The following is a 27,220-nucleotide window of genomic DNA, read 5'->3' as shown; positions in this document are numbered from 1 at the left end:
ATCAGAGCCTTATATCGTCGCCAGACGTGCCGACAACGCAGCAAAGCAAAACCATGTGCCAACCAGGCTTAACACATGCTTTCGAGCGTCTACGCGGTTTAAATATGTTAAAACCCTACCGATTGTTTTGTTAACTGCGAGCCTCATCGCATTCCAGGTCCATCACTGGATGACAGCAGTGCCAAAGGGGGTGGCATTACACCAGGGCCCCTCAGGTACCGAAATTTCAGGTGCTAAGCAAGGAATACAGCAACAAGCGAGCGAAACGGGTCAGCATGACGTGACACATCACAGCTCATCAGGATCGGTCGAGGACTTCGGGCCAGCAGTTGGAACACCAGCCGCACCACCGTGCTCAGAGTTCAACGCTGTTTACTGTCCCTACACGGAGGACTACCCAATGTATGTATTCATAGTTGATTTTCGTTCAGTAGTTAAGGCGTTATAGGGCACCTTGGGAATCCTATTAGCACTAACGGATCCAATGGTTTTGGTAGAGGTTTTTCGCTTTTTTTTTTTAGGAGAACTGGTTGGGAACAGGCGCTAACGTTTTCTTTCTTCGGTTCTCCAGGGAGGTGACCAGCTACAAGCCTAAAAAAGAAAGAATTTGTTATGTTCGCTATTAATGCGACATTACGTAGCAATCTAATGCGCTGGTTTTCTCGCAGGGAGCGGGTTACAAGCCAATGCTAGGATTTTAATTGTTAGCGTACAGTGCTTTCGAAAAAAAAATGAAAGAGGCGATTGTAGACAGAAGGCAGATACGCGAACGGATCCACATAGATAACATCATTGAAAAGGAAAATACAGCTCATAAAAGCCGTTGCAAAGGAAATATGCTTCCAGCAATGCGCATCAAGAAATAGGTTGTATGCTGAGAATTAGCAGCGAATTTTTTTTTTTGCATAAGTCAAAGCACATGACATATTTGGCGATGTAATCTACGCGTGGCAGTGCATTTATCTAAATTAGCGTTTAAAAATACTCGTAGTTCACTGTCATTCAAAGCTTCATACAAAAAGAACTGATATGCTACGCTCTGATAGCTTTCACTCGAGGAAATCATGTTTGAGCACAATAAAACAGTTTTTTTATGTGCAAATAAATAAGTTCTTTCTGCAGTCATGCTTTGTCTGGGATTTTATATGTGGGGATAAGTACACAAAAAAATATCACATTGTCACACTGGTAACAATACGCCAACATTCAGGCTACACGAATCCTGTGATTTTATGAATGGGAGAGCACCGGCCATTGCCTTCTATCATCTAAACTTCGAAACTTGAGCGTTGATGAAATAATGATCGGACGCTCGCTGCTTTTTATTTCGCCTCCCTTTTAGTTCCATGAATTATAAGCGGCCAATCGTTTGAGTGAGTGGCATTGTAGAAGGCCTGACATGTTTTTGAGAGAGTGCAAAAAGGGCCTGCAGGAATAGAATTTGTGTATTACGCCAAAGAAAGAAAGGGGAGGGAGGGGGGGGGGGGCAAGTTAGTGGTGAGGCCTAGATTTTTCAGTCACTCTCCTACTATACAGGGGATTTCTTTTTTTCTTTTGCGCCGTGATTCTAAAAGCCGACAGCCCTTGTGGGTTTAACCAATAGTATAATAGACAAATAAATTCCAACGATAACTTATAAAGGAAACTGATCAAAAACTTTTCTCGACCACTTTCACTGTTTGCACGCGAAAGCCGCAGGCAATCAAGAGGAGAGGCTCCCAGTTTTTGTGTGGTTTTTTCTACTTCTTTCTTTGAAACATACGCCCTCCATCTCCTACATGTCTGACCGCCTTCAACGATGGCATTTCTAGCTTGATTAAAACCGGTCTCTCTCATCGCCTTTTTAGAGAGCACGATCGCCCACGCTTTGCTTTTCACTCATTCAACCATATCCACCAGGCTGTTAAATAGGTGCTACCAGACGTTAAAACATTAACTATCCGGAGAGAAAGTTTGAACGGTGTAAGAAGCTGTAAGCCCAATGACAACGAATGCGAGCATGCAGTGATGCTGAATTTATTATTTCCTTCTTTTATTTTTTTCAGAATGCACTTGCGAAAGTTCAGGCATCAGTTACGGTGAAGTTGTTTTGTCATGAAAAAAAAACAATATATTCGAGCTTTTGGCTTGAAATGCTCCTTCTCGAAGGCAAATTGATCACTATTCACTATACCGCTTATAGATAGTAGCAACTGTCGCGTGGACAGACAGCTGCCAGTTTTTCGTTCCATGTGCGTCATGGTTTGCAGCCATCTTTAGCAATGTACTTTAATGGAACGACACTTTAAAGAGATGCGTCGGCGCGTAGCGAATGGCAGATGCAGTCCGATGACGCGATATACTCGTGGCTTCACTGGCGTGTCGCAGCAGCGTTGACATGTCGTTATTTATTGTGGGTTTCTTGTGGTTAGTTATTATGAGGAGTTTGTCAGTCCCGTGTATTGTTGCGAACATATTGCACTGGAATTGATTTTGGGTACGTGCACCATACATTTTCTTCTCAGGAAGGAGTGCGCGCTTGTCAGTCGCGTGTTCATGACATGAAATCTTCACCAACACCGGAATAATCTCCGAGAAAAAGTTGGAAATTTACTATTGAGCTGCGATTTAAGCTGTATAAAAAGCAGCGATAAAAATACGAAAGAAGAGCTGAGGGTGGCGAATTGCGTATCCAGGTTCAAATACTACTACAGAAACGCTTACATTTTGCGAAGAAATCATGCGGTAATTCAGATATCACATGCGCATTTTATGGAGGGCACTGATCTTTAGCGTACCATTGTCTAGCAGAGAAAACGCCGCAGGTTAGCAGGAGTTGTGTGCCGCTTACAATGAAAGCATATAGAATTGCCATATCTGAATACTTGGCAGCGAGCCCTGTCAAGAATTCCTTGGCACTCGTCGCGCGGCACATGCATGCCGTGGGACGCACTGCAGTGCACGTATGAAGAAAAAGATAACAAAGTATGCGCCGTCGGGGTGAGACACTTCTCAAAGTACTGGGACCTGTTTTTGGGAAGTCAGACTGTACAATGATTTAAATTGTGTAATGGGAAATATTTTTATTTTCACGTAATATAAGCGCCGTACCAACTCCTTAGCTACTGTATGTCTTAAGAGCCCGTAATAATCCCTTTCTGGCTAATGTATTTATTTATTTGTATTTATTGCTGTATTTTGTGTTACAACTTGTATTTAACATTTTTCAATTTTGCTAAACCTGTTCTTTTTTTCATATATTATGTATTCGCCCCTCCTGCTTGGGCCTACTGTAGGCCTGCAGTATGTTCTAAATAAAAAAAAATAAATAAATGTTCCTTCCTTCGCTGTACGGCAGCCAACCAAACTTAACTACCACCTTTTCTTTGTTCACCATTTCTTCCACATTAAGCACTGCTACTAATCTATTCACCGACGTCGACATTCGGCGGCACAATAAATGATGGTATCCACATTTGCATGTCCCTTGCTTCGGAATGTGAAATGTCTAAGCTCGACAGATGTTTTACGCTTAGTTTCGCCTAAAAATAAAATGGTCTTCGGCACAGTCGCTCTTCGGACCCTCTTGTTTTCTGAGCGAGCTCTAATACTAAACACTGCATGGGATAAAAGTCGTCAGATTGCATCCTTTCATAATTACAGCATGGTTACGATGTGGTATTCAGCCTTGCCAGCTGCGACGTTCTGTCGCAGTGGCTTATTTGTTGAGTCTTATGCGGCCAAAACGTTTTCTTTGTTGATGATGGTGATGGGTTTTTATGGCGCAAGGACATCTGAGGTCAAAGAGTGCCACGGCACAAGGTATTTTCTTCTACTCAAGGGGGGGGGGGGGGGTCAAATACTCATTTCCCAAGCATTTTTCCCCCAATAAGCCGAACACCAGACCAGGGGAAATATCGTACCCATTGTATCACCGGTGAGCACCCGGTGGCACTTCGGATCGAACCCCGCACCTCCCGCATGCGAGGTGGATGCTCAAACGACTAGGCCACCGCTGCGGTACGTTTTCATTATTGACCACCTTATAACGACAGAACACTCCGAGCGAATCAGACGCGTGAGCTTCAGCTGCTTCTTGCCTCAGTTGACTTCCAGCTTCGAATTACTTCATACTGGTCGCTAGCGGTGCTCCAGGCGTGCCTTGTAACAGTTACGGCCGCAGAACATCCGCCCGCCAGTTGTGACAGGAAAATGCGAAAAAAAGCCCATGACGGTTAACCAGTGCTGGTTCCGGCTCAAAACTGTTTGAAAGAGGAACAGTTTATGGCTTATGGTGATTTTAACGTCCCAAAGCGACTCAAACTATTAAGGGCGCCGTAGTGAAGGGCTGCGCAAATTTCGACCATCTGAGATTGAGATTCTTTAACGTGCTCAGACATCGCACAGTACACGGGCCTTTAGAATTTCACCTCCATCGAAATGTGACCGCCGCGGCAGGTATCAAGAGGAAGAGTAGGAAGGTACGCAGACATGGGGGAAGAAAAAAGAGCTTCAGTCACCCCCTTTCTCTGTAGGTTTTTTCCTGCAAAGGTGTTTTTTTTCTGCCCTTTTTCAGGTTGCATTGGTCATGCGGCCTGATATACACCTCTTAAATACGGGTTCGCCTCTTTCCGAAATAAAACTTGATAGTTCAGCGATCCGTCCTCTCTCCCTCTTTGTTCTGGTGCTCCGCCATTTCTTGCACTGGGATCTGCAAGCAAGACAAAAGAGCTGTATGCCTCGCGAACCACATGCTCCATTTTACTCAATACGCTTGCCAAGAAGCTTCCCTTACGTGTTCAGTCCAGTGTCCTCAATTTCTTCGTCCACGAGCTGAAGATCCTAGGTGCGTGCTTTTCTGCGCACCGAGGCAAGTGCACTCGCAAGGGACGCGTGTATTCGCCCCGTCCCCACGACAGATGTAACCAGTGACGCTGCTCAACACAGCCCCACTTTTGAAGCAGCCCGCTCCGAAAATGAAATCCGTCGTTTTGGAACGCATTATCAGCTGCACCTTCTAATCGCTGCTTTGTGGTGTCGTCAGCAATGAGGCGCGCCAGCTCTGCACACACACCTCCGCCGCTTCCAAGGAGCGTGTTGCTGAAAGCATCTTCTTGCAATCAATGATAGCTGGTCGCTGTCACTCTCCTCTCATTAGGTCTAACTGAGAACCCTGGTGGCATTATCGTGGCCCTGACTTGGCGTACTAAGACAAAACTTTTGATTGTCGTGTTAGATTTCAGAGGTAGCAAAGGCAGTGCTACTCGACGCGAGCGGAATAACACGGAACCTGGTGGCATGAAAGCTCTGCGGTGAACTTTGTGTAATGATAAGAGCAAGAACGTAAAGTGCATCCCGTATGCCATTTTTTTATTTTTGCGCGACGAAGTACAGAGGACAGAGATTTCTCCATCAAAAGTGTGAAGCGTCAGTTGTGCAAAGGTCGAACTGAGAGCCTATCGCTCCCTGCCTTCCCTCAAGATCATCACAGTGGAAAAGAAGCCCGCGTATTTTACACTTTCTCGGTCAAAAACAAACGCCATAACTCTGTTTTTTTTCTTTTTCCGCAGCGATGTCGTCATCCAAGTGACCAAGTTCCTGCGGTGGCCCCTTGAAAAGCTCTTCCGAGACCTGCGCCACTTGCAGAGCCCTCCACTGGCAGACGACGCCAGCGCAGCCCTCGCGTGTGACACCGTAACGAGAATTGTACGTCCAGGCTGGGCCAAGAATACGGACGGCCGCTGGTTCGTGGTCATTAATACGCTCTATTACGAGCAATTTGTAACGGAGATCTCATGCAGGTAAGCTTAAAATCAATGTTCTGTTTTCCTACGGCTTACTGAAATGCTTTGTTTGAAAGAAAAAAAAGAAACAGCTTCGCGCGCCTCCTGAATGTAAACTGAAGTCTTACGAACCAAAGACATGTTAGTGAGTCGCATCATGCACTTTCCGCTACGCCCCAAACGATCCTGCTAAAGCAATGCTAGCGAACGCAATTGTGTTTTTCCGGGAGTCCGGTGCTATCGACCTTGACGAAACGGGTTCTTCTCTAAACGCGGAGACAATATTGCCAAGCGTTATGAGCTTAAGCAAAAAACACTCTCCTCATGAGATATAGAGTCTAGGTGAAAAATTACTCGCAGAGAATGAAAAATAACGGAAGTACTGAAGATCAATGACAATTATGTGCGGTTGCACACCCTGCACAAGGATTTCAGTTTAACTGTTCTGCACAAACAATCATTCTGCACACGAGTTTAATCCCGACCCTACTTTAACGATTTCTACAGCTTCGGCAGCGCAGAATTTCTGCGAGGTGGTGTAAGAACCTGATAATTGCCATAGGGGGTGGTTGAAGACGGAAGCGTGGCAGATCGCCTAAGGTGTACTACCCGAGCTTCTGTTGGCGGAACATAAGCACTAACAGCTCTGCTCAGGAAAATTACTGTTTTCCATCATTCTGCCTACACATAATCGCCAGAGTAGTTTAACTATGGCCATTCCTATTACTGCCAAATTCCACTATCGCGATCTCATTCTCGCTTGCTTGAAATGGCAGTTTTGGTGGGTACAGTTCAGCAGTGAATGCTAATAAAACGACTAAATACAACGAAACACACTCTGTTGAGTACCATATAAACATAATTAAAAATGCAATCTGTCGCAGCAGTGGTGTCGAGTTGAATTCATATGACCGGGACAGTACGAATATTCATGATTGCAGCTTGTGCACACTACCTCACAAGCGCAAACGCGCACCACAGTCGTGAGGAGAGTGAAGCGCTTGAAAATACCTGATATATGCATCATAAAGAAAAAAAACAAACACTCTGTATACAAGCGGGCCTTATCTGATGGCAGTATGACTGCAGTAGCATTTTATTCTTATTTTTAAGTCAGCTAGCATCAAGATCGTTTTCTTTCGACTGCATTGTTCTATTTATACGGAAGCTAAGACCCTGTGTGTTTCTTGTGTTTAATCTCCGCCCCGATCTCTGTGGTGTTGAGGCATCCTCAATTCATTTCTGCAGATTAAATATCTACCTGTTTGGAAAGGGAAAAAGATACCCTCTAGAACTGGCATTCTCTCTTGAGAGCGATGGCATAATAAGTCTGCATCTTACTGAGAGTTATTGAGAATTAACTTAGAACTACTTTTTCAGCGTAAAGCACAATGTACGAAGAAAGAAGCACAAAATATGGGTTAAGCTTGCTCACCTCTCAGGAATAAATATCACAACAAAAACAGCCCCTGCATACGCTCTTAGAGAAGATTAAAAAAAAACAAAAAAAAAGGAGTTTTCTGTACTTTAACGCAGCTGACACCCATGTGTGCATATTAAATCTCTCCTCATGCCAGGGTCGCCTGTGAGTTTTTTTGCTGTAACTTTGCGAAGCAGACAGTTAAATTAGAGCTTTCTTTCTTCGCCGCCGGAGTTTTTCAGTCTGAGACGTGTTTCGAGCACACAGTGCGCAAATGGGGCACATCGATTTCTTCCTATCGAACTCCGTACGCGTCTTGGCGTTTTGCAGCAATTCACATCCGAAGAAAATATAAGTGCATAATGTTTTTTTTGTGTGTGTGCGTGAGTGCGTATCTGTACTCGTGCGCGTATGTGTGTTTGCAAGCGTGTGTGTGCGCGCGTGTGCGTGTCTGCGGCAACACGCGTGTAGACTTGTTCTTTACAGTAACCTTGCTATTTGGTCGACAAGATTCATTGATGACGAGATCAGCCGTGATAACAGACTAATATCACTTTCACACTGGAAAATTTCATTCGATTCGTATGAAGTCAGTATCTAATGTCATTAACCAAACGAGGAACATGAAAAAAATAATGTGTGCACCGCCTAGGTCAACAGTTTTATTTCTTGAGTTCTGAAAGGCAGAAAGGTGTTGATTCTGGCATGAAAACATCTGCATGACATGCTGTTGTGCTTACCTGTTGCTCTCGGTCTCAACAGCGCCCGAGCATGGAGCACGGCCATGCCCGCGATCGTCCATCACTTTGGGTTCCGTGTTTCTTGTTGGTTGGTGTTGCATGTACGCTTAACTGGGAAGCACATAAAGCTGTATCTGAACGCTTCGCTTTTCTGATGAAAGTTTCATACTCCGTGCTCCGCTCTGTCGTGTCAGCAAAACTGCTTATTTAGATTTATCGCATTTGTAGTTGACTTTATACTTAGCTTGGCTTTTGATGGCTGAAACGCTGCAGCATGGCTAGAAATAATACTCGACGCCTATAATATCCCACAGACATGTTCTCACCAACTTCACTCTACTCCAGGAAAATTTAAAACACATTTTATGCAAAGTGATTTCGGTTTCCTACGCGATTTTTTTAGCTGAGCACCATTGCTATCACTTGCCAATAACATTACTTTTTTTTATAATGGAGCGCTGAAAGAGTCTGAATGATATTCGATCCATCGAATACCATTCGATTCGAATGACATTAAATTATTCTGGGTGACGGGGGTATAATATTGTGCAATGATCAAAATTTTCCTCTACAAAAATTTCTAAACTTGATTTTCACCACTGCATGCTTAGCATACATAGCTCCACTGCACGCACAAGTGCAGATAATAAAATCAATCGCAACCTGCCGCGTTGGCTCAGTGGTTATGGCACTCGGCTGCTGGCCCGAAAGACGCGGATTCGATCCCGGGCGCGGCGGCTGAATTTCGATGGAGGCGAAATTCTAGAGGCCCGTGTGCTGTGCGATTTCAGTGCACGGTAAAGAACCCCAGCTGGTCGAAACTTACGGAGCCCTTCACTACGGCGTCCCTCATAGCCTGAGTCGCTTTGGGACGTTAAACTTCAGAAACCAATGAACCAACCAAAATCAATCGTTGCCTTGGAAGATTGCAGCAAAGCTACCCACAGGACTGCTTTTCAGGGATCGTTTCTCGCGTTGCTGACAGTATGCTACGGCCGACACCTCCTCGGCCGCGAAAGCCGCCTGCCAAAAGGGAGTGTGTCTGACGAGGCCACGCCTTGTCAGAAGCGTATGCGCTCATAGAGAGGCAGCACCTTTAGTGCGGCTTTAATCGACGAGGCCCGCGTCTCTGTTGCTTCCGATAACAGTCGCCTGCATGAACTGTTTTGACGCGCTTTAATTGGAAGCCGCGAATAGAAAGGACCGATGGCCCCCATCAAAAGAACACCGCATGCAATACTGAGCCCTTTTTAAAGCGATGGGTGCTAAAGCCCCGTTCTATAGGTAGAACATCGGCGCTGTAGTTGTAGTAGTATAGTCCGCGTAACCGGAGGGCAATAGAACGCTTTTGCGGAGGCGGAACGTGATAGCCACGGAAAACACCAGATAGGTGCCACCATGGAAAGAGGAGGAGGGTTGCCGTGACGTCAGCTATAACCTCACTGTAAGGAATCACAGCCCGTTGTGTCGCAAGATGGTTCGGGCAGGGCATTTGTTTTCCTCTAGCCCAATCTAACCTCTGTAAGGAATCACGGCAACGCAGCACGCTGAGTGGTCCGAACCAAGTTACTTCACTTGTGACAGTCTAGTTCATCTGCCTCCTAGCCCATTCCACTGCTGTGACGACCTCCCGAAATACATGTATAGACTTCGTCTTTCCAAATTAGGCATTGGTCCAACACTTCCAATTCTCCTCCTGGTGCTACTAAGGTCACAAGGCTTTCTTCACGACTATCATGGACTGGGAGAGAAGTGCTATTTTAAGAGCGACCACGTCTGAAAAATAAAATGGTGCTCTATAACAACGCATATTTTCATGTCGCTCTCAAATTCTTTGCCTCATAATTAAGCGAAATACACCTCAAAAGCTGTCGCTGAATCTCGCGTTACACAGTAGTAACCGTCCTGTCAGTTTTTTGTTTCTTTACTAACGCAGATCCAGAGAAAGTTGAGCCGGAACAACTGCAGTCTAACCAAGTTCGCCGCTTGAGGGACCTTCAGACCAAGGTTATGCTTTAGACAATATTCACCGCCACAAAGAGACTGCTTCGCGGTGTGTGCACACGTGGCGGGAGAACGGCAGTTCCTATCCTGAACGCTGTGCAGACCTTATTGATTATGCTTTTGTACTCTTCATCAAAATTGTGCTCGACTTGTAGCGCATGGACGAAGTATCGATTGGACAGCACTCACAATCATTGCCGTAGTATCTCTCATGGCCGTCGGCCGAGCAGGTTTCGTGAGCAGACAGTAAAGATCTAAATCGACTATTAAAGCAAAGTACACAAGGAAGCACTCGCCTGTGTCCCTTTTCCATTCTGTGGTAGTCTATGTAGCGCTTTTCTGTCAGCTTACGATAATGAAGCAACTCGCCCGACAAAACGTTCTTTCAACGAGCATGTTTCCTCCGCCGCATGGTCGTTTTCTGGAAATCACTGTATAGACACTCGCCCTGATTCGTCTTCGCCGAGAACTGAAAAGTAGCAAAAAAGTAAGACAAAAAAAAAACTACTCAAGATGAGATCCCACTCAAAAGCAGGCTCAAAATGCCTAAAAGAGTAAGAAGCGCGCACCACACACTTGTAGCAAATCCCCATTGGACATTACTACCGCAGAGGGAACAAAGGTGTCTCTGAAAGACGGTTTCTAAAAGTAGATCCCACTGTGTTGTCGCTGTAGAGATAGGGTGAGCGGTAAAGTAAGGAGCGCTAAAAAACAAACTCGACTTCGTCGTCTCGGAGCAGAAAATAGCCCGTTAATGGTCTTCGTCCGCGGGAGAGCGGAAAGCGAATCTCTTTCGTATCATGTGCCGCTGGTACATTCAAGCATCGAATTATCTACTGCGCGGGGGGTTTCATGAAAGACACAGAGAAAAAAAATTGGAGTAACCGTACGCGCAAGGACACAAGTACGCGGTAGTGCTGCACAAGATCAAAATAAGACGTCGAGAGTCGCTAAGCACTGAAGACGGAAGTAGATTGATGGAGGTGATATAAAAGGAATATTAGCTCGAGAAGGGCTCGGGAGTAACCGTTCAGAAGACGTAATGTTGATACACTCTGTCTTTGGTAGAAAGCAGCACAAGTGGCGGTTTGTTTTTCTTTGACAAACCGGCAGCTTACGCAGCTCTTTAATAATACAGTGTGCACTCAGTACAATGAATTCGGCGAGCAGGTGAAAAAGCGGCAGCTGGGGCGCGAAAACCTCAAAACCTTAGCGGCGAGGTAACGGCGAGCTCGTTATTCCTGCTAGGTGGCAGTGGGTGCCCCGATTAAGAGAGCGGAAAAGACTGACTTTTTATTCAGATGTGTATCAGAGGCGCTGTTGGCGTCTTAAAAGGATCCGGCAACTCCTTCTGACTTTGGTAACGGCAACACCGCTACTGAATAAAAATGACACCGAAAGGAATAGCAGGCCATTAAAAAATCACGCCGTTTGTCACCTGCAAGCGAAGAAAAGAATAATGAAACTCATCACGAGAAGCGATTCACACGCAAAAGACACATATTAATGCGGAAGCAGTGTTTGGGTCATTAGAAACGAAACCCAGCGTCGGCGTCGCCGTCCAGAAAAAGTGCTCTCAAAAATCCCCCATGACATCACCAAGGCCCCATGAAGTTAGAAGTAAACCATAAGATAGTTAACGGTAATAATATGTTAATGTTTATGTTTATGGGGGTTTAACGTCCCAAAGCGACTCAGACTGTGAGGGACGCAGTAGTGAAGGGCTCCGGAAATTTCGACCACCTGGGGTTCTTTAACGTGCATTGACACCGTAGAGTACACAGGCCTCTAGCATTTCGCATCCTTCGAAATTCGTCCGCCGCGGCCGGTATCGAACCCGCGTCTTTTGGGTCAGCATCCGAGTACCATAACTACTGAGCCATCGCGGCGGCTCTTAGCGGTAGTAATAGTTAATAGACGTTTTTAGCACACCCGAGACGTACTAGCGTAGACGTATATCAGTTTACCGGACGCCCGCCTCTCGCGCACGCGCAGTGGCAAGCGTGCGACCAGGCGGGGCCACTGCGCGTGCGCAGGAGGCGTCCGGTGAACCGGTATACGTCTACGCTAGTACGTCGCCGATATGCTAAAAACGTCTAATGACAGTGATATCTACGACGTCGAAGACAGTGATAGTTAGTTACAGGCATTGTTGATGACGGCATCGTGTAATAGTGTAAGGGCCGCCGCGGTGGCTGAGTGGTTAAGGCGCTCGGCTGCTGACCCGAAAGTCGCGGGTTCGATCCCGGCAGTGGAGGTCGCATTTCGTTGGAGGCGAAATACTAGAGGCTTGTGTACTGTGCAATGTCAATGCACGTTACGGAGTCCCAGGTGGTCGAAATTTCTGGAGTCCTTCACTACGGCGTCCCTCATAGCGTGAGTCGCTTTGGGATGTTAAACTACCATAAACCATAAACTTATAGTGTATGATGACGTCTAGTGCATGATGACGTGAAGAGCATGCATGATAAATGCGTGACACTAGGTCATCTATTACGTCGTATCGTATGAGATATGATGTGATCAACTACGTCACATCGTACAATGTGGCGTGATCTAACACACCACGTCACGTGATGTGGAAAGGGTAACAGTCTAGGGTGCGACAAACGGCATATGGCGCCAGAGGCGCGGAGCTAGACAAAAATGCTTTCGCACCCATTGCACGTTAGCAGTCTTAAGTGCCCTCCGTGCCTGTGAAATGTATAACCTGCCAGAACAGCGAGAAAACACCCACTAATGTACGATGCTCAACAGATGTGAAAGCATAGTGGCAATCAGCTTATGGAATCGAATCCACTTGTATATGCTACTTCAAACATCCAGAGAAATCGCTGCACGCACCAGATGTTTCATGGAAGGATTTAAGTTATTTTCAAAAGAGGTTTTTTGAGGTAAAATCATGGCTCTTTGAGCATAGCATTACCAATGGTGGCGGGCATCCGAAAACCGGTGAATCGTTTTAAGTAGTAAGCAGGTTAAATTATTTTTAATAATCAACTTTTTAACTATTAAGGTTAGGTGCCTAGTTGCAAATAACGATTTGTAGCCGGTCATTAGTAATAGCCATATCAGTCTTTTTTTGTATTTAGAAAAGATGATTACTCTGGGTGCTATGGTGCGACAAAGGTTGCTTTGCCTGCACGCTTTTCGAAAGCGCATGCATTTTGGCAAGATGTAGCCCAATTTTGTCGAGCCACAGCGCTGAGGAGAATCGCGATTATTAAATTGTAAAAACTGATATGGCTATTACTAAAGACTAGCTACAAACCTTTATTTGGAACTAGGCGCCTAACTCTAATAGTCAAAAAGGTAATTATTAAAAATTAGTTAACTAGCTTACTACATAAGACAATTTACCGGCTTTCCGGTTTCCACCAACGCTGGTAATACTATGCCACAAATGCCGTTTTTTGCCCCAAAAAGCCTATTTCTAATAATTACTTAAAGTCTTCCCTGAAATACATGGAATATACACCGCGAATAAAATACCTATACTGCTGTTTAAAAGTTTTCGAGGCCTCTACATAGTCAATTATTGCGCGTTTTCCATGCCTCTTTATAGCACTTGTTAGCCATGAACACAAAATGTTTGCCACAGACAGCTACCTCTCTTCCAAAGTCTTCAGGGCATCATGGGGTTTTCGTCGGTGTGTGGCATCTTTCAAATACAAATTCAGGCTCTGGATGTGTTCCTGCGGCCCTTTGTAGGAACATTTTGCACTGTCAGCTCTCTTTATTGAAGTCTGCTTAACAAAATCTAACAGAAAGGGCTACGTGGGTTCTGAAGAGAAGTGAACAAGCATGAAAGGCGACAGCAATACCGACGGTAGCATTGCTTACTCACCATAGAGTTGAACATTTCCCGCTGTTAAGTACTTGGTCTATAGAATAATTAGCTGGGTCGTGGAGCCGTGAAGCGCGCACCCAGGGGTGCCCGTAGCGCGCACCTCGTTCTCTGCCCACTGCACACGTGCACAACAAAAGTCGTGTGATGCCAGTCAAGGTCGCCTAACTTCAAGGAAGTTTTCTATAGCAACGACATTCGGCACCTTGTAAGAGGTTCTCAAAATTTTTGCGGTCAGGGCCAAGTCCATATTAATGTGGCTGCAAAATGAAAGTGGGGGAAAAGCTAGGTCATTTATAAAAAGAAGGGTGCCGTTTGCACTTTCCCCAACAATTGATTTAATAACCAAAAACAGCTGTGAGGAATTGGAAAAACAGCGCAATCAAAGACGAGACACAAGAGAAGGACAAAACACAGGCGCTGAGGAAGTGAGGAAGTGCCGAGTATGAGAGAAATGCAGAAATGCCACAACGCCTGACTCAAATGAAATCGATCTACAGAAGAATATGGAAGGCAGGCAGAGAGAGACAGGTAAAGAAGTGCGAAGTGGAGAGATAATCTGTTACGTTACGTACGTTGTTAACGTAGAGATGGAGAAAACACGCACACGTACGCACGCGCGCTCACACACACACACACACACACACACACACACACACACACACACGCACACGCGCACACGCGCACACGCGCACGCACACGCACACGCACACGCACACACACGCGCGCGCGGAGATAATCTGTTACGTTACGTACGTTGTTAACGTAGAGATGGAGAAAACACGCACACGTACGCACGCGCGCTCACACACACACACACGCACGCACACGCGCACACGCGCACACACGCACACACGCACACGCGCACACACACACCCACATACACACGCGCGCGCGCATGCATATATATATATATATATATATATATATATATATATATATATGACAGAAGCCAACAGCCACAGAAACCAAGGGGCACAGGGGATTATTTTTTTTTAATTTATTGATTTTGTGCTGTTGATCAATTTAGAATATTACTGAATATAATATCGCTTAAAGCTAATTGATTAGAAAAGCAGAAGAAAAAACAACCACATGCCGCCGGTGGGATCCGAACCCACGACCTCCGAATTACGCGTCCGGTGCTCTACCTCTGAGCTACGGCGACGGCTGTCAATTCTTCTGCTTTCGGGGGTATTTATGTTTACAAGTAACCTAACCTTGAGAGTGTTCATCAGCGCCACCCACGTTCATAAGCGGCGGACGTAGAACGTCCTGAGTTACCGCAGGCGTGACGTAGAACGTCGTCGAACGGAGAGGTTGGATGCTGTGTGAGAACCCTCTTATGCTTCCTAAAGGCCGGAATACATGGAGCGTTTTTACCGCGGCGCGTCGTCGATTTTCGCCCGACGGCGCAGATTTGACGCCCGGCGTCGAGAAAAACGCCCGCCGCCACAGATCAGGACCGGCTAGATTTTGACGCGCGGCGTCCGGTGAGACCGGAAGCGGCGGCTGAAGCGAGCCAATGGCGGCGCAGAAAGCCCGCTCTTCCGGTCCTCTGCCTGCCGCCGCCAACATGGCCGCCATGGCCGTCGAGCTGCGCCGTGTTTTTGGCACGGAAATGTTATTGTCGTGAAAATAAATGCTTCATCAGACTTGAAATGTCGCTTTTTTTGGAGAACACGGCCGAATCTTGAATCGGAATGCCTGCGCTCCCTCCCTGAAGCGAATGTGTCGAAGAAAACTGCAGCCGCTGGTGTCCGCGGCTGAGCGAGCGTCCAAAGGTACGCGACGGCATGCATTCGAGCACGCAAATCTTTCTAGATACTTAAGCGCGCGTGCTATAATGTGTACAATGGTGTCGAAGTGAAACCTTCCTGATTTTAACAGAATGGGCAGCGTCGCTGTTCTCACAGACCTCCTTGCACAGTGGTGTTTGCCACTTGTTGATCACATTTGCTTTCGCGTCGAGGGATACGCGGCGGCGCGCCGCCGCTTCAACGCTCCATGTATCTCCAGCCGGGCGTCGCGCCGCCGCGACGTTTTCTGCCGCGCGAATGTCGTCGAAAAAAACGTCGCATGTATCCCGGCCTTAAGGCATCAAGGCTGCCAGAACCGAGGCCCTCGCTTAGCAATTAAGCAAACAAGAGAAGGGGAATGAGGGACTCGTTATAGATATGACAGAAGCCAACAGCCACAGAAACCAAGGGGCACAGGGGATTTTTTTTATTTATTAATTTTGTGCTGTTGATGAATTTAGAATATTACTGAATATAATATCGCTTAAAGCTAATTGATTAGAAGAGCAGAAGAAAAACAACCACATGCCGCCGGTGGGATCCGAACCCTCGACCTCCGAATAACGCGTCCGGTGCTCTACCTCTGAGCTACGGCGACGGCTGTCAAACCTTCTGCTTTCGCAGGTATTTATGTTTACAAGTAACCTAACCTTGAGAGTGTTCATCAGCGCCACCCACGTTCATAAACGGCGGACGTAGAACGTCCCGAGTTACCGCAGGCGTGACGTAGAACGTCATCGAACGGAGGGGGTGGAAGCTGCGTGAGAACCCTCTTAGGCTTCCTATGGCGTCAAGACTGCCAGAACCGAGGCCCTCGCTAAGCAATTAAGCAAACAAGAGAAGGGGAATGAGGGACTCGTTATAGATATGACAGAAGCCAACAGCCACAGAAACCAAGGAGCACAGGGGATTTTTTTTTATTTATTAATTTTGTGCTGTTGATCAATTTAGAATATTACTGAATATAATATGGCTTAAAGCTAATTGATTAGAAAAGCAGAAGAAAAAACAACCACATGCCGCCGGTGGGATCCGAACCCACGACCTCCGAAATACGCGTCCGGTGCTCTACCTCTGAGCTACGGCGACGGCTGTCAAACCTTCTGCTTTCGGGGGTATTTATGTTTACAAGTAACTTAACCTTGAGAGTGTTCATCAGCGCCACCCACGTTCATAAGCGGCGGACGTAGAACGTCCTGAGTTACCGCAGGCGTGACGTAGAACGTCATCGAACGGAGAGGGTGGAAGCTGCGTGAGAATCCTCTTATGCTTTCTATGGCGTCAAGGCTGCCAGAACCGAGGCCCTCGCTAAGCAATTAAGCAAACAAGAGAAGGGGAATGAGGGACTCGTTATAGATATGACAGAAGCCAACAGCCACAGAAACCAAGGTGCACAGGGGATTTTTTTTTATTTATTGATTTCGTGCTGTTGATCAATTTAGAATATTACTGAATATAATATCGCTTAAAGCTAATTGATTAGAAAAGCAGAAGAAAAACAACCACATGCCGCCGGTGGGATCCGAACCCACGACCTCCGCATTACGCGTCCGGTGCTCTACCTCTGAGCTTCGGCGACGGCTGTCAAACCTTCTGCTTTGGGGGTATTTATGTTTACAACTAACCTAACCTTGAGAGTGTTCATCAGCGCCGCCCACGTTCATAAACGGCGGACGTAGAACGTCCTGAGTTACCGCAGGCGTGACGTAGAACGTCATCGAACGGAGAGGGTGGAAGCTATATATTGCAAAAAAGCGTTCGTGGCTCTCAGTCACTTCCTGGCGAAGTATGCACAGGACCGCACCACGACGCAGTGATCGTCGTCAATCTATACTGTGGTTTTGAAACCAAGTATGGCGGCCAGGAATTCCGTTATTTCGTTCGAGCTCGACGCTGCCGTTTCGTAAAGTGTTTTCTAAAACCTATGCTGCCGTTTCGTAGAAAGGTGCGCGCGTTTCCGTCACTTCCGTAGGCCTGTTAACATTTGAACTTTTCGTATCAGATCGGCGCATATTGTACGTATTTCATTAAAACTGTAATCCAGCAACATCTGAAAGGGAATAAAATTACGGGCGGCTTAGCTTGAGGCTAACCACGAATTATCGTGCGCTAGCGCGGTTAACCTTGATTTTGCATTGTTTACGTTGACTCTCTGTGGTTTTGCTTCATTTGAACTGACTTAGCTTGGTTGATATATCATATGTGGTAATTTTGCGTGATATTGCATCGTTTTAGACGGACTGCAGTAGAATTGGTCATTCAATACATTCATAGATTCCTGGGGGTCCTCATAACACTCCTGGCGCAGTGGTGGAGCGGTTAAGCGGCGCGCCAGTGCCCTGAGATGGCAGGTGCTTCCATCAGTGGGCAGTGGGGCTTGTGAGAACCAGGTTGCTCTTCCCAGTGGGCCTGTCGCGGCTAATCATAACTGAACTGCCACCTGCCACGGTGGGCAGTTTGCTGACAATCTGGTGCATAGAGTGAATTGGTCCCGTGACCGGGCGGGGCACTAGGTCCCGTGACCTAAGTGCCCCCCCCCCCCCCCCCCCCCCTCTGCTGACCAGGTGGTTGGTACCCAGCTCTTCCAAGTCGCTGAGGGACCAGACAGACAACGGGACAATGGTGTGAAGGCGGGAGGGAAGGGCCACCTGCCAGAATCAGGCTGCAGACAAACAGGCAATGGCTTTTCGACGGAGTGGAAGCCCTAGGGCTAGCGCAGCAAAATGTGCTGCTCCCATGTGCACTCTGCGGTAGTTCTCTACTAGACGGTTTCTTTAGTTTTTCTTCCTTAAGCGGTCTTGTGTATGCAGGTACGAAAACGCGCCGTGCAACCTGGTTGCGCCCTGCTACTACGCCACCTGCCAGCAACGCTACAACTTGCAGGTTCTGCTGGTGATCGACCCCACAGACCCGTACAAAGGCCCTTTCCTGTCACGCTTCCTCGTCCCTTCCTGCTGCGTCTGCTCAGCGCCCGGGGGTGACGCACAGAGAACCGCCGAGGACCACAAGTAGAGGGACGAGTTTTGAGCTGCACTCATGCGCCTTCCCCGGACCCGTCCTCTCTCAGCAGCGCGCCTGAGACCCCGAGTTGTGGGCTGGTGGTGGTGGTGTGAATGTACAGGTGGACTTAGCCTTAGTGTGGCTTGTCATCCTTTGCTCCGCCTCAGTCATTGTTTTGAATGGTTGTTTCTACCACAGCTACATAGGGCCAGAGCCATAAAAACTTCAAGGGTGATTTTTACACTCATCGCCGCTTATTTCGGGAGCCCTTAGGTTTCACGATGCGAGAGACGTCGTTCAGTGGAACGTTCAAGCCCATGAGGTTGTCGAGTAGTGTCTCACGCTAGGCAGAAAAAAGTGGGCACGGTTTAACGAAATGGTTCACATCACCCAAATCACAGTTTGCGCACAAGGGCGAGGTGCCGCGGTACATCTTGTGCATCCATAGCGGCGTATTGGCCCAGCTATGGGCTGTGGGGTGCTTTGTTTACACCCCCAGCTCTTTCGCTCCTAACAGGAAAAAAGCCATCGCCGCCCCCATGTGCACAATATTGAGCGGGCCTGTATCGTCTGGGCACAAGTGATGAACGTGCTCATATATCCAGATTTCCAGAGCACATTTTAAAAAAGAGTTACGCGAACGATTTGTGCAACTTAAGACAAACTGCAGAAAGGTGTCGGAATCGAATTCGGGGAAGCTATAATTATATGCTTTCATTTTTCGGTTTTATTAATTCTTTCAAAGACTTCAAAATAATAACATGCTCGTAGTCACTTGCACCGTGACGAATAAAATTAGGTTCATCAATGACAAATTATGGTGACTTTTTGCGCAAGGCATATTGCCGAGTACATGCTTAGATGCAACTGGGGAAAGCAGCTTCGGACGCATCACCCATAAGCGAACGGTGCACAGGGTGTACAGTGTAATATTGCGCAGCTTGTTGTGCAGATTAAGCACCAGTCTCCGAAAGGGGTGTTATCCCAATTGCCAATAAAAAATCAAGCAAATCGGACTCGCTTACTGTTGTGTGCATACGCGTGAAATGGTTCCGCAGCTTTGATTAACAACGCCCACCGGCAGGTTTCTCTTGATTTTCACCAGCGGCCTGCAAGACAATTTATGCAATGCAAGAAGCTTTGGTCCTTACGCGTTTCTTGCACATTTCCTGTTTATCATGTCCGATGCTGTCCCGATGCTATTTTGTGTGGTGAAAAAGAGCAAAACACTATTCGGCTTGCTCCAGAAATATTCAGGACACAGTAACCCCGAAACAATAGGGGCGTCGAATTATCATTATCCTGCAACCTAAAAAAAGGTGCGCAGACAGTCGGCGTTTCAGTTATCTATTGTCGACGAGTGCGAGTGGCAAGAACGCAGGCGCCTGCAACTCAAGAACAGTCCTTGTGAAGACTGCTTTGTAGATTCAGGGCCTGACTCCTAACTCACTGCCGTCCATTTATACTTTGCCGCACTGCCTATGTGGCACTTAATTTGAAGACTTATTTTGAATACCTGCGCATACCAGCGCATTCGACGTAGAGCACAGAGTATTGGCCATTGGGCCTCAGACAGCAGCATGACTCGCGAAGCCGCATCGGTCGGCAGTAAGCACAGTTATTAGATTGACTGGCTACAGGCTCATATTCGTGGCAGTTGTTTCCACTGTCGATGGTGTGCGGCATGCCAGTCTATAATGTAAGTTCGGTTTACCAGCCAAACCTCAGCGGCGCTGACAGCTTTGTGAGCCATGCGTTCACCCTTTTAGTTGCATCTTTACAGACACACTGATTAATAAGTGAAGATTGTGAATCAAAAATCGTGTGGTAAATAGCAAGATTTTCCTCTCTAGTCGCTTAGATCGAGCATTCCTAGAACAAAATGATAAACTAAAGCGCGCAAGGACCGGCGAATGCGAAACGCAAGTAAAGGGAAACAGGATAAAAAAGAAACAACATTAAAAGAAATCAAGTTATTTTATTCTAGTGGTGCCTACCGGCGTCGTAATGAAAACCTTATCTGAAATTTGACGACAAGTTGAGATATTGGACTGCACCCGCAATACTTCGAGCTCTGATGTCTTAGTAAAAAAAAGTGAAAAGCATAAAACGGGACAGTCGCTTTCAGCATAGACAATGCTTCTGTCTATGCTGTAAGTGAGTGGGATTCTCACTTTCCCGTGAATCAGATCATTGTATATCTGCGGAACGATCTATACGGAGTTGGCTATGCAGTCAACGAAAGAGCCTTAAGAGATAGCTGATGCTATACCCTGAGCATTACAACAATTAGCACCGGCGGTAGCTTTGCTCAGTATCGATTGAGCTCGACCTACGCAGATATTTTGATCGCGTTCCATAATTGTGGAATTCTAAACTCATCTCCAGACGTCGGCTCATATGCTCAACCAGGCGGAGATCCAAGTATCCATGTAAGAAAAACAGACAGAAGTACAAAAAGGACATGGTGCGAAGCCACGCTGCTGACGTGAAGGGTGAAAGCAAAGGGTAGCAAGCAGGGAGAAGAACGTTACAACGCAATGTATGATAAAGCAACGCTCTATACGTGTTGCCGTTGGTGGCGGCTTTGCGTCAAAGACCTTTGTTGGACTAAAGATGTGCATTTTTGCGTTGACGGCTTGTTGGCCACTTTTAAACTATTGTTTTCATAGTTTAAAGACGGAAACTTTTCGCCACTCTGAAAAACGTGCGAGTTTTACATCAGTTTTTATTGCAAAGCCCAACCATCTCAGATGTCGTAATAGCCGGGTGAGCTACTTTGACGTTTGCGTCCGGAAGAAGTCGGAGCAAAATATCAAAATTGGTTGGGATTGCAAAGTGAATTTCATGGTCCTGTCACAGTGCAGGCTGGACACAAGCGCTTTGATCGACTCGATTTAATAGGCGCGTGTTCAAACTGTCCAGTGCACTAAGATGGCATGGCGCTCCCGGAGATTATAATCGCTGCTCTATAAAAAATAGACGACACATTCCTACAATTCATAAGCACCCGCATGTATGCAGCTGCAAAAGAATGGAACATTTCTGATGCGTGCCCTATTCTCCAACTGGCGGAAGACGTCCTCAAGATCATGCCAATTCCGATATCAAACGCGGAGTTGCGAAGCGCGTTTTCCCCCAGGTTGCCTTGACGAAAGCCGAACATATGAACAAGATGAAGGTGGAGTTACTTGTGGCAATGAGTCTGACGTTTGGATCACTGCTGCAAGGCGAGAGTTCTTCAGTGTTTGAGGTTGCCAGGGATCTTCAGCAGAAAATGAATATGAACTACTCGAGCTGTGTCATCATATATTGTAGATGATAATAGTTTGAGGCAAGTCGTGATTTTTGAGCTTCTCATTGTATTTGTTAGCGTTGGCGAGAAATTTGGCGCCGAAACAAAAGTATTGGCTCCTTTTGGCTAATTCTAATTTCTGTTTTGGCATCTTTACTCAGTCGCTCAACGGCAACGCTGTGAATTAGCAGTAGGAGGCACCCGCATATTAAGCGAGCATGAGCGAAATCCACATATTTTATTCTGCAAATGGAGGCAAACTGGGCTAAGTAGGCGGGGAAAAAAGAAACATAATTGTACTATGCACACAAATCTTAACGCGGCATAGCAGATATCGAGGGTGAAAAGAATATGTAACGCTACCTTAGATCAAACCTTCTGGCGCTGATATAGCTGGCGAGTAATGAAGCTATCATGATATATATGAGCGATCGTTAAGTGAGCAGTCAGTGAGTTAGTGATGTTCTTGTCGCGGTTTTTAAGGCATGAAAGTAAAAAGCAATTACATGCGTTCCCTACTTATCTCGAACGGTTGTTTTGGTGTAGACCCAATGTCGTCTTGCTGGAGATACCAATAACTTTAATAGCCAGAAGAGAAGGCGCCGTTATCACAAGAACAGTAAAAATAACCGTCCCCTTCTAGAGTTTCTTATTGCTCTAATGGCCTACGGGGAGAGCAATAGGTAAGGGTCACGAAAAAGTGCACGTCCCTCAAAAAACTCCTGAATGAAGCGCTAGTTGTTTTTTTATATTCTTTAACGCAGAAATTATTCCCCAAGCAGTTTTTTTTTTGCTCACTACAAAGACAGGGAGAACTAGCCATCTCTGTACCGCCCTTCGCGTCATTACCCAAAAATGTTGCAGCCAATTCAATCAAGGTGCTCGTCAGTTTATGGCACTGTTATCGGTTTTCTAAGAAGAATACGCCATAACCTTGTGTTTCCGGAAGCGTATCTATCTCCTCAAAATGAATGCTAAGCTAAGCGGCATTTTTTAATCATAATAATGACCCTATATTGATTTGCAGCGGGCCTACATGCAACAACGGAAAGACTTTACGTTGATGCTCGGCCTGAAGAGAAACGGTCTGCTGCGCGTGTGGTAATTAATAAGCTAAAACCTTTGCTGCGTTGAAAATCTTGGTTCGTTTGAGAGACAGCTAGAACAAGCACGAAATAACGTGCATAAAGTTCATCAACTTTATCGACCATGAGGAGCAATACTTGCGCACGGAGACCTAATACTCTACACATCGTGTACGGAGGACGTCAGTGAAGGGAGGTAATTAATTACTTTTCCATTTAGTCCTGCAATAATGCTTAATGGAACGTCCGTACAATAATAAATTTGCAGTTACTTTTCATCCGAGGCAAGCGGCAGTGGCCATTTGTTTCATAAGTGTAGATGTATTTTTTAGAGTAAGCGTAGTACTCAGTGCATGTCTTACGTCCGTAAAAAGGGAGATTCTATCGCTGTGAATCCAGTCGTTAAAGACTTATGGGAAAAGTATCAAAATATGGCGTAAAAAACAGTGAAAATATGATTTTTTTTTTTTCAATAGTACGTTTAAGCTACAAACCATGTAAGGCAGATCACCGTCTCTTCAGGACGCAGGAAAAGTCCCCGTATACCACGTACCGTTTAAGATTCGTTTATCGTTTGTTTGTTAGGTTTATCATGTTGCCTCCAAATACCCCTGATTCGATTTATTCCTTCCAATTTTCTTAGTATTATGAATGTTTTGGTCTATATAAGCTCAATCGAAATGGATAAGATATACACCAGCATTTATTTTCTTTTTATGGTATTTACACTGAGCAGTCAAAAGCTGTTTACATCTCACCACTGTCGCTGCATACATTCTGAATAAGTTTCCGAACATCTTGTCTGGCTTAGGTTTTGAGTAAGAATGGCGGCTACATCGAGGAACTACCTGCAACTCACCAAAAAAACACGCGGAGAAGTTCACAGGCACATGCACTTCAAGGACTCTGGGGTTAGGGCGGACACGTTCGCTTTTTTAATAGTAAATTCAAATTTCAGTGCGCCTTTTTCTATGAGCCCTTTAAGGCCACTGGAGGCTGCTCTGTCGAATAAGCCATGCGCTCGACAGTGCAAACTAGGAAACGCTCTGTATTTTAACTTTTGTCACTATTTCTGTCCACTTAATACAACAAAACCACTCCAAACGCAATCACACCCACGGAAAGCAATAATCTGATGATTTATGCCAGCTAAGTGCAGTTAGCGCTTTTTGTACTGTACTAAAGCTATATCCTGCAATAAAAGGACACAGAACTAGTTAAAGCAGATTCTGACAACACTAGGTGAGAAAATATAAATATACGAGCCTCACATTAGTGAAGTTTTATTGCGAAAAAGGCGGGCAGGCTTAAGGATTCAGCGCACCCACGAACTGTTCCTCTCTCTCCATGGAAGTACTCTGGAAGTAATAAACAAACACCGCATGAACGTTCCGACGTAGAGTGGGACCGTGCGGTGGTCCATTGACCCAAGGGGGGGGTCAACACACTTGCCATGATAAAGTTTTTCTCCCTCTCTGGAAGTAATAAGGCACTTGTGCAAACTCTTCGCCACGCCGATGTTTGAAACCTCCCTAATTCAGCACGGAAGCAAAGCCCGCGGAGCACTGGTCGCTTTCCTGGACGCTGAAAAGCATACTTCAAGCAGCATTGTGCCCAGCAAACAAAGGCTAGTCAGTTCATTAAAGTTAACAAGAAATGGTGCGATATGGCTACAGGAGCATACGATTGTTAATAAAGACCAAACATTATCTTCTAAATTAAATTTTGGCATGGAAAAACATTAACTGTCGTTGCCGAAGCCATATAGAGTCCGACGGTCGCCTAGCCGAGTAAAACAAGAGTGACCCCGACGGCAAATGCTGACTTCTCATCTATCCGTTTAATTATAGACCGCACGCTGCTCAAACCGGCATTTCGTGCTTGTACCACTGCTACGAGGTTAAACAGTGCAACATAAAGCAAATATACCATAGCTTACACAGCCGCAAAACACATATTTTGAAGAAGGATTCAGTTCCGTGTAACGAGTGCGGTTGCGGTCATAGCTGGCGCGTTGAAATGTTTGCTGTAGTGCAAACAGAACCAGCGCGACGCGGCTTTTCTAAGACTGTTGACCAGAGGAACCACTGCAGACCTTTGTACACTGCTATTCTTTCGGGGTAGCTGGCCGTGTAAGACCAAAAGTCCGGCAAGGATACTTAAGTCTGCTTACGCGTGGAAAGCGAAAGCATTACTGCGCCTGGGTGCATGAATTGACACCCACTCACACACAACACCCCCACACACATGCGCGTATGACGCTATCCGGAATGATGTACGAGGAACGGTTGCGTAACAATTTTGATGCGAAAATTGTGTTTTTGAGACAAGGAAATGGAGCGGTAACTGTCTTACATCTCGTGAGACACCTCAACCGTGCTTAAGGGAAGAGGTAAAGAGTCTGGGAAGCATACAATTGAAGGTGTATATGCGGACGGTTCGAATCTCTGTCGTAAGCTAGCCTCCTTGAATAGCACATGAAAGGTATATGCAACGAGAAATCCTATGACAGCACACTGCAAAAAAATTTTGCACCCTTAAAGGTGCATTTGCGTGTCTATAACTCGCACCCTTGCACTCTCCCAGAAGGGTGCAAGGTATGCTTGTCACACCCGTGCAGTAAAGGTGTGGTCGTTACAGTTGCACTCTTTTCCCGACTGCTTTACAGTTCATAGGTTTTGAGTGTTTTAAAAGACAATGGTCATTTTTTCTGCGTACACCCTTCCAGGAAAGCCAGAAATTCCCCACGAAAAGCTGCCAACGACTTCACTTCGCACTAGAGTTACGGCATCCCGAACAATAATTATGATGCCCCGATATGTCTTTCATGGCGTTTCTGAACCTGTTTGCTGTGGATTCATATTCGTAATGCTTGGATTTTTCTGGATGTATTCAAAGAAGAAAAAAATCTCTTGCTAAAGGAGGCCAACCTTTAGCAAATCCGCTCGTAATGTAACACGATGTTAGCATGTGCCACGTGTTTTTGCCAAATGAACATAAACAGGTATAAGCGTCCCTGGAATGAGTCGTACAAAGCAACTGAGGCGACAGAGTTCAGCACACACACTTGGGAGAAGTTTATTGGGCAGTGTGGTCTAAGGCACTTCAACACTGAAGACATCACTGCTGCGCGCAATACTTACTAAGCCCACGACTTCTCCAAGTTTATATATGTCATTTCAACCAGCCCCTATTAGAAGTCAGTGGTTCATAGCAGTTAAGCTCAAATAATTCAGTTATTTATTACGTTATGGGAGGGCAAATCGCAGTCATAAATGCATGCATCAAAGCTGCAGGTGACATTTAATGGAAAGTTTGAACAGCTCACATAATTTCAAAAACACACTAGATTAAACTACTGCAAAGTTGTTCAAAAAGTCAAGAGCACCCGTGCCACCTTACACACCCTTGCACAAGAAGGAGCTTCAGCAGCCTTGCACCCGTGCACATTTCAAGGGTGCATGGGTGCATTAAAGGTGCTAACGAGCTCGCCGCACCCATGAAGAAACAAGAAAAAGTAATGATGTGGAAAAAGTGTAGTCGTCAGTGTTACATTTTTATAGGCGCAAATTTTTTTCTTGTGCACCCGTAACGCTGTACGACAAACGGATGCGTCACATGTAAGCTATATGCAACGGGAAATCGCATGACACCACCCGGAAAGCTGTACGACAAACTGTTGTCACAATTATGGTACGAATGGTGTCGGAAAAACTGGCACCATATTGTGGTCGGCCAGTGGAGTGTTTATATAGACGACCGACATTTATGTGATTGTCTGAAGTGGGGGGTCTCGGCTTGCTGTGTGCGCCATACGGCCGCATGATGACGTCGCCCTATTTTTCTGACCATCACTGGGATTGTCTGTACCATATGCGAGTACACGCACACACAGACGCCGCCTTTTCTCGTAATGGGACTAGTCGTGCTTTCGCATTAAAGAAACAAATTGATGTATACGAGGGGCTACCCAAAAGAAACCGGACTTATTTTTGTTTGAACTTATTTGTTCACATTTTAAGCACAGACCTTCAATCTCCTTCAAAGTATTCCCCACTTACAATGATACGCTTGTCGAATCCTTCATTCCATTTTTCAAAACATTGTTTAAATTCATCTTTTGTGATGCTTGACAGTGCCTCCGTCGTTTTTTTTCTTCACCTCAGCAACATCAGCGAAACGCTTTCCATACACCTATTTTTTAATTCTAGGAAACAAAGAAAGTAGCAAGGGGCAACGTCGGGAGAGTATGAGGGTTGAGGAATAGG

General features: G+C 45.9%; 1 pseudogene; it reads left to right on the top strand.

Annotated features, from left to right (window-relative positions):
- The window catches only part of LOC149351767 (uncharacterized), a 47,289-nt pseudogene extending 28,690 nt beyond the window's left edge, over nt 1–18,599 (top strand).
- Nucleotides 18,600–27,220: the final 8,621 nt, after the last annotated feature.

Source organism: Amblyomma mixtum, chromosome 3, assembly GCF_055824585.1.
Source record: "Amblyomma mixtum isolate Tamu chromosome 3, ASM5582458v1, whole genome shotgun sequence".
Lineage (NCBI taxonomy): Eukaryota > Metazoa > Arthropoda > Arachnida > Ixodida > Ixodidae > Amblyomma > Amblyomma mixtum.
Note: the sequence above shows the minus strand (reverse complement) of the source record. Positions and strands in the feature narration are given on the sequence as shown.